Raw genomic sequence first — 8,138 nt, forward strand, 5'->3', positions numbered from 1 at the left:
GCGCTGGTGAACCGATTAAATGGGATTTTACGTCCCTAACTACTAACCGTAATACAGGCAGTCCCCGAGTTACGCGGATCCGACTTATGTCGGACCCGCACTTACGAACGGGGCTCTCTCCCCCCGGAGCTCGCAGGCAGCGGGACCACCCAGAGCGCAGCAGTCCCGCCACCTCGACCTCCGGGGCGAGAAAAGCTGCTCCCGGTGTCCCTGGTCTGCTGGAGACGGTCCCCAGCAGACCAGAGGCACTGCGAGCAAAGCGGCAGCCGCAGCGGAGTCCCACGCCTCTGAGGCTTTGCCAGAGCAAAGCCTCAGAGGTGCAGCACCCCGCCGCTGCTGCTTTGCTCCCCGTGTCCCTGGTCTGCTGGGGGGGCGCAGCTAGTGCCCTCCCACCCCAGCAGATCAGGGAAATGTGGAGCAAAGCCTCGGGCCTGTGGTAGAGCAGGTGGGGCGCTGCCGGTTGGTCCCGCAGCACCGCTCCTTGGCGCTACTGGAGCGACCCGGCAGCACCCCAGCTGCTCTGCCCCAGGCGTCCCCCAAGTCAGCCGCTGCTGAAACTGACCAGTGGCTGACTATAGGAAGCCCCTGCATGGGGCTTCCTAGAATCAGCCGCTGATCAGTTTCAGCAGCAGCTGTCTTGGGGATGCCTGGGATTCTTAAGTTGAATCTGTATGTAAGTCAGAACTGGCATCCAGATTCAGCCGCTGTTGAAACTGATCAGTTTCAGCAGCGGCTGAATCTGGACACCAGTTCCGACTTACATACAGATTCAACTTAAGAACAAACCTACAGTCCCTATCTTGTACGTAACCCGGGGACTGCCTGTATATAATTTATCATTCAAATCAGCTTCTGTCCTAGATGACTGGAGGATAGCAAATATGACACCAATTTTTTAAAAAGGCTCCCCATGCGATCCCAGCAATTACAGGCAAAAGCTAGTCAAATTGGCTTATATGTAGTAAAGAACAATTGTTAGACAGACATACAGAATTTGTTGGGGAAAACCCAACATGGTTTTTGTAAATGGAAATCACGCCACACCCATCTTACCAGAATTGAAGGTGTCAACAAGCATGTGGACAATGGTGATCCCTGCGATATAGTTTACTTTGAAATTAAGAAAATCTTTGGCAAGGTCCCTCACCAAAGGCTCTGAAGCAAAGTAAGCCATGGAATAAGAGGGAAGGTCCTCTCATGGATCAGTATCTGCTTTTAAAGCAGGGAATAAAAGGTAGGAATAAAGTGACAGTTTTCCTGAATGGAGAGAGGTAAATAGTGGTGTCTTCCAGGGACCTGTCCTGGAATCAGTATTATTCAACATATTCATAAATTATCTGGAAAAAATGTAGACAGAGAGGTTGCAAAATCAGCAGAAGATGTAAAGTTACTCAAGATAGCCAAGTCCAAAACAGATTGTGAAGAGTTACAAAGGGATCTCATAAAATTGGGTGATTGGGCAACAAAACGGCAGATGAGAATCAATGTTGACAAATGCAGTCTTACACATTGGAAAACATAATCCCAACTAGCCATAGAAAACGAAGGGGTTTAAAATTAGCTCTTCCTCTCAGGAAAATGATCTTGGAATCATTGTGGATCGTTCTCTGAAAATATCCACTCAATGTGCAGCGGCAGTCAAAAAAGCCAACAGAATGTTGGAAATCATTAAGAAAGGGATAGAAAGTAAGACAAAAATAGTATATTGCCTCTATATAAATTCATGATATGTCCACTTCCAATTCCAGTGTCTTTTTGACCATACCTGCATGCAGTATTCAGGAAAAAGTTCAGAAAAGGGCAGCAAATGTGATTAGGGGTATAGAATGGCTTCCATATGAGGAGAATTCAGTAAAAATGGGACTTTTCAACATGGAAATGAGACAACTAGGGAGAGATATGATAGAGGTCTATATAAAATCATGACTCGTAACACAGTAACTAAAAATCACCACATGAAATTAATAGGAAGCAGATTTAAAAACAAACAAAAGGAAGTATGTCTGCACAGAATGCAGTCAACCCATGGAGCTCACTGCCAGAGCATGTTGTGAAGGCCAAGACTATCACAGGGTTCAAAAAAGAACTAGATAAATTCATGGATGATAGCCATAATGGTCAGGAACACCTTCCCCAGCCTCTCTTTGCCAGAAGCTGGGAATAGCTGACAAGGGAAGGATCATTTGATGATTACCTGTTCTGCTCATTCCTTCTAAAACATGGCACTGGTCACTATCAGAGGACAGAATAGTGGGTTAGGTGGACCATTGGTCTGACGCAGTACAGCCATCCTATGTTCTAATGGCAGGAAATATATAAGTGAGATATACCCAGCTAGTCCAAGTAGGTGTTTTGCACCCATATGCTGCAAAGGAAAGCACAACCTGCCATGTCACTGTCAATCTGACTTAAAGACAGAATTCCTTCCTGCTCTCACACCTAGTGGTCAGTTAGATCCTGAGTAAATGAGCAATAATCAGCTAGTCAAGCATCTGAGAGAAAGCTGAATGTCGTGCAGAGACCTGGCCCAAGCCCACCCCGACAAGTCTCATCTCCAGCCATGGCCATTGTCTGATGCTTTAGGAGATTTTTTTAAAAAAATCTTCCCCAATACATTGGGGAGACCGGAACTGCTTCCTGAGCCTGGTGACAAAACAGAAGCTCTTTAGGATAAGCTTTATGCACAAAGGAAATAAATTGAAATTGAGCTCCAGGGCTACTGAGCTCTGCCCACTACCATCACAGGCAACCCCCTCATACAATTGCACTCAAAAATTTGTCCAGCTCTCTTTCAAAACTAAGAGATCTGAAGGCTAATCAGGATTCAGGCTCTGAGACAGGACAATGTGGATATCTTTTCCAAACACTCCAAAGCAAAGAAAAGGCAGCATCAAGATGGTTAAGGGTACTGTGATAAGTCTGAAAGTCTGCTAAAGTTAAAAGCTCCATCAGAATTATGATAATGGACTACATCAATGTCAACTACCCATGTGATCTTGTGTCCCAATGAGCTCACCTGCTGGAACTTACTCATTTTGAGAAATGTGAAACTTTGAGCTTATGATGATGATAAGTGCAACAAAATATGCAGCAAGTGCTGAGAATTTTTACATGGCATCTAATACAAATGTTCTGCTCCCCCTACCCTATCTTGAGACCCATGTGAGACTTCATAGACAGCATAATCAAGTATTGTTGATTAGTGTATATAAAACAGGGTGCTAATATAAAACATTTCATAACTGCATAAAAATGCTTATAAAAATCAGACAAAAATACAAAAGCATCACAACAGTTAGTAAAAAAACTGCTCTTTTATTTTTACCATCCAATTATAAATCAATTGGAATACGTTTTGGTGCATCACATATAGTGCAGTATAAATAAGTCATTGTTCGTATGAAAATTTAGTTTGTACTGATATTGCTAGTGCTTTTTATGTATCATGTTGAAAAAGTAGGCAAATATTCGTATGAGTTGACTTTTCCTCTCCTGCATATCCCCCCAGGGTATTTGCACTCTGCTTGAGCCCCAATGCCCTAAACCATTCCCTAGAATTACAGAGCTGCATAACTGTTTTTCAGCAACTGCACATATTTTAGCACTCTCTGAAGACACAGGCTAAAACATATCAAGATTGCAAGGTAAATTTATAATTGCTTATAATAGGGATTTGAGGCTTACCAGTGGTGGAGCAGCTCCCTGCCTACTGCAGCCAGGGGACTACTCTAGCACAGCCCCTGCCTTTGGTGTGCACCCCACAGGCAAGGGCTGCTCCAATCAGGATGCCAGAACAGCCCCTGCCTGACATGTACCCTGGACCTCCACAAGCAGGGGATGTTCTGGCATCCCAGCCCATGCAGCCCCTGCCTGCAGTGGGAAGGCTACAGCCAGGGGCTGCTCTGACTGGACTGAAGCAGCCTCTGCCTGGGGAGGAGGAGGAAGGGAAGGGAAGGGGACATTCCACCCAGAGGCAGACAGGGGCCCCCCCACTCACCCCTCTTTAAATCGGTTAACTGGTTAAACAATATAATTAACCAGTTAAACAGGATTTTATATCTCCAGCTTACATCATCAGTTCAAAAACTGTCATTTTTCTAAGTAACTATTCCCTGATGAAAACTAGCGACAATATTAGTTCAAAATTTTAAAGCGCATGTTTTAGTTCACATTTTCCTATTTTTTATGAAAAAATGAAACACTTCAGATAGTAACTATACTTAGGGATGTCAACATGTAAATGACTACACGATTAACTGATAAACCAAGGCTTATTGGTTAATCCTGTTGACTACAGGCATTCTCTCCCCCTTGCTGCCTTTGTATCAGAGGCAGCAAGGGGGGGCAGGTGGGCACCGACTCCACGGATCCCTGCCCCTGCACTGCTAATTCCAGCAGCAGCACCGAGGGTGAAGGGGGCAAGCAGGATCCAAATACGCATATGGATTTGCCTGCCCCTCCTTTCTGCCTCCTACAGAGGCAACGGGGCATGGGGACGAGGACAGAAGCACTGGCTCTGTGGAGTCGCTTGCCCCCCACCCACCCTCCCTGTCCTGTCCTGTCCTGGCACATCCAGGCTTGCTGTGGACAGAGATTGCTCTGTGGGATGTGGAGCAGCATACAGGGTATACCGTCCCACGCTCCTGCCTCTGTTTTTAAGCCAGCTCCCCTTGCAGACCAACTCCCATCTGCCACCCCATACTGCTACTTCTGAGAGGCAGCAACACAGGATGGCAGGGGGCTCCCCATGAGTAGGGCCAGAGTGCACTGACTGCCAGCTCTGTCCCCAGGGACTATGTAATAGTCATGTAACTGCTAAATTTTGATGCAATCACATGACTTCAATTACACACTAACACTCCTAACTATAATATTCTCTATGTCAACATACCACAGAATGGCTATATATAAAAAAAAATACCATGGCCCCAAACCTGAAAATTCATATTGACTTAATTTTAAGCACGGGCCATTAACTTCAAAGCGAATACTCCTGCACAAAGTTATTCAAATGTTTGCAAGATGAGGAACTTAAATAGCACACAAAGTACTATTAAAAAGAATAGTAAACAAAGATTTACTTCATAACCTCTATTATAGCTACCTACAGCTACAACTTGTCATTGTCCTTGTGTGCACCGTAACGCCATGGATTTAACGATACTGCTACGTGATCACAACAAGCAGCACGTTTAAAACCCAGAAGTTACACACACACCAGCTGAGTGGGTCTTTGCTGAAACTCTCCACAATTTTACTTGACACGGAGAGTTTCAGCCCCAAGAGAACGACGCTTCCCAGCAGAGGTGAACTCGTAGCAAAGCTGCAGCCTCGGCCCCGGCCCGTGCGAGGCGCTGGGGCAGGCGGCGTGGGATCCTGCGGGCAGCCCGGGTAACTGCTGCGGGCCCACAGGGGCAAAACGAATCTCAGGACGGTTAAACCTCGCTGCCTCAGCAAGCCGGGGCGCGAGCAGACCTCGCAGGGCCCGGCTCCGTGGCGCGCTACCCCCTTGCGCGGGGGCCGCGCCGGTTACCCGCCCTCGCACCCGCGGCCAGGCGTTGGCCCGACTCCCCGGCAGAGCGGAGCGAGGCCGCCGGCTCCGGAAGGGGGCGGGGGCCGCTCTCCGACCACGGCCCGCAGCACGCCCCGAGCCCCTGGAAGCGCTGTACCTGCCTCCAGTGCTGCCCGCGGCGGGACCCCCGGAGCCCCGTCTCTGCCCGTTCGGCGGTGGCTGACGTGGAACCACTCCCCGCGACAGGCCACATCGGTACTACGGCGGCCGCAGCAGGACACGCCTCCTCCGCGCGCAGCAAGGCACAAAGTCGCCTGGTTCCGGTGCGTGTGTGTGGGGGGAGGGAGGGGGGAATACAGCCCCGCGCATGCGCGGCTCTCACACCACGTGACCGCGACCTCCAGCCGCGGTCTCCAGGCAGGCACTAGCTGAGCAGCCACGTCACTGCCCCCGGGTGTCCTCATCAGAGCGCGGGGGGCGTGGCTCCAACTCACACCAACGCTGCGACTCCGAGCGCCCGCCCCGAAGGCCCTGCTTAGGAGGGTACTGAGCATGCGCATCCGAACTGAGCAGGTTCCCTGGCACGTGCCCTTGCTTGCTCTTTAGAGAGTTTGCAAAGGGGCCACGTCGCAGCCGGTGGGTGAGCAGGGTCTGAGTAGGGGGCAGAAATGTACTTGTCTGGGGGGGATCATGCAGTGCTGGCCTTACCATGAGGCGAACTGAGGTGGCTGCCTCAAGTGCCAGACTGTGAGGGGGCACCACTAGGACCTAGAATGTAGAAAATTGTGTTTGCTGCTGATGCATGTGTATTCTGTCTGCAGTACCATGGGCAGAGTAGAGCAGGAAGAAGGCAGAATTGAGACCTTTCAAAGTTTTGGCCCAAGCGAGGGGGCATCGGGGCATCATTTGAGAGTCCTGCTTCAGGTCCCAAAATGTTGTGGGCAGGCCCTGGGATCAAGCAAGATATAGTGACAATGGACGAACTGGCCTGCCTGGGGAAGAAAAATCAGAAGGGGAGTCTTGGACCAGAGGATGTGAAGGGCAGTCTTGAACCCATGGCAAATAGCAGAGGCTGATAGATGGGGATCTTGGCTGACAGAATTTGCTAAGTAAGCAAAAAGAGGATGTCTGGTGGTACCTACTACTGATAGAAAAATTGATCGGTCACCAATTGTGTCACCACAGCTGCCCCATTGCAGCACTGCTGGGCTTGACTGTAGCCCCAGCCACTTCATCTGGGCAGTGACTTCCCTTCCCTATGGCTGTTCCCCTCCCTGCCCCAGGAGTTGCATCACTCACTGCATCGCTCCCCTCTCACTGCATCGCTCCTGCTCCATGCCCAGAGCTGTGAGGCTGTAGCAGAGGAGCGAGCCCTGTGCCTGAGCCAGGCTGGCACTACAGTTGCCAGCTGGTTTTGGAAAAAATACTGAACCAAAAAAAGGCCCCTGAGAGTTGTTAAGCAAAAAACAAAAAAACAGAGTGTGGCCCCTTTAAGAAATGCATGGTGAGGCTTTTTGGCCTTAACAGGCTGATGGTGGCCGCTCACCATCTTGCCTCCCTGTGTCAGGCTGAACAGTTCACCTGCAGAATCCGGTAAGCACCTCTCTGTATTAAGCTGGATAGCCTGGGATTTTCGCCTCCTAGCCGGGAAAAAAATCAGAAAGTACAGGACATTTCAGGTGTCCGGTATTTTCTGGATTTTTTTACCGGACAGGAGGCGAAAATACTGAACTGTTCGGTTCAGTACCAGACACCTGGCAACCCTAGCTGGGACCTAGTTGTCCAAGCTGGCCTAGGAATGTCCCTCCCTTTGTCCAGCCCCGCTCACTGTTTCCAATGATTTCAGTACATCTGTGCTCCACTCCCACCCCCAGCTCAAAAGACAGTCTTGGGTCAGAGCAGCCAGAGAGGGGAAGTCCCAGAGATGAGGCTAAGGAACGAGGAGCGTGAAACACGTGCATTGCACCAATTGCCTGACATAGGACAGTCCACTGGGGGCTGAACTAGGAGGACAAAGTGGGAAATAGATCCTCCAGTCTTTCCTTGCCAGTCTTCCTCAGAGTTAAGGTAAAATTGCTCTCTGCCTTACCACAGGGTCTGTCTGTGCCGAGGACTTCGCCAGCAGGTTCCCCAGCCTGGCATTCAGGTTCAGACTCTGCAAAGCAAAGGAGAGCTATGGGTCAGAGTTCGGGAAACTTGGGTTACACCTGCCACAGGATGTGGGTCTCTATAAAGTACTGGCCTGGCTCATTCAGATCCCAATGCAGGCAATTAACAAGGGTTCAGGGCAGGGTGCCAGCTGGCTCCTCAATCCATGACCTTAGGAGGAATCTGTGGAGGGCCTCGTAGGTAACAAAGTAGGGAAGACCCAAGCTGCTATGGATGGCACCTAGGCAAAACATAGCCTGCTATGTAAGGAAGGAAGGAAGAAGTCCTCCTGGGAGGGTAACATGATGCCCCTCGAGGGAAGGATCCAACACTGCATCTTCTTCCATCTCTGCACACCAACCCCTAGCTCTGGAGCTCCAGCCAATCAAGGGAGCAGGGACCAAAGGTCACTTCTGATCCTGGCAGGGAGGAGCTGAAGATCTCTCTCCCCTTAGGAGGTGTCCTGCCTGAGGTGAAG

General features: G+C 49.7%; 1 protein-coding gene across 2 annotated transcripts in view; it reads right to left on the reverse strand.

Moving 5' to 3' along the window:
* COPB1 (coat protein complex I subunit beta 1) overlaps positions 1-5,845 on the reverse strand; it is a 45,568-nt gene extending 39,723 nt beyond the window's left edge. Inside the window, exon 1 of one of the 2 annotated variants that reach the window (XM_006126326.4) lies at positions 5,674-5,845. The gene's annotated coding sequence lies outside the window, so the exon portion shown is untranslated. Of the gene's footprint in view, positions 1-5,669 lie in introns of both variants that reach the window. The other variant, XM_006126325.4, reaches the window with a different exon arrangement.
* Between the last annotated feature and the right edge of the window lie 2,293 nt (positions 5,846-8,138).

This window comes from Pelodiscus sinensis, chromosome 4 (assembly GCF_049634645.1).
Source record: "Pelodiscus sinensis isolate JC-2024 chromosome 4, ASM4963464v1, whole genome shotgun sequence".
Lineage (NCBI taxonomy): Eukaryota > Metazoa > Chordata > Testudines > Trionychidae > Pelodiscus > Pelodiscus sinensis.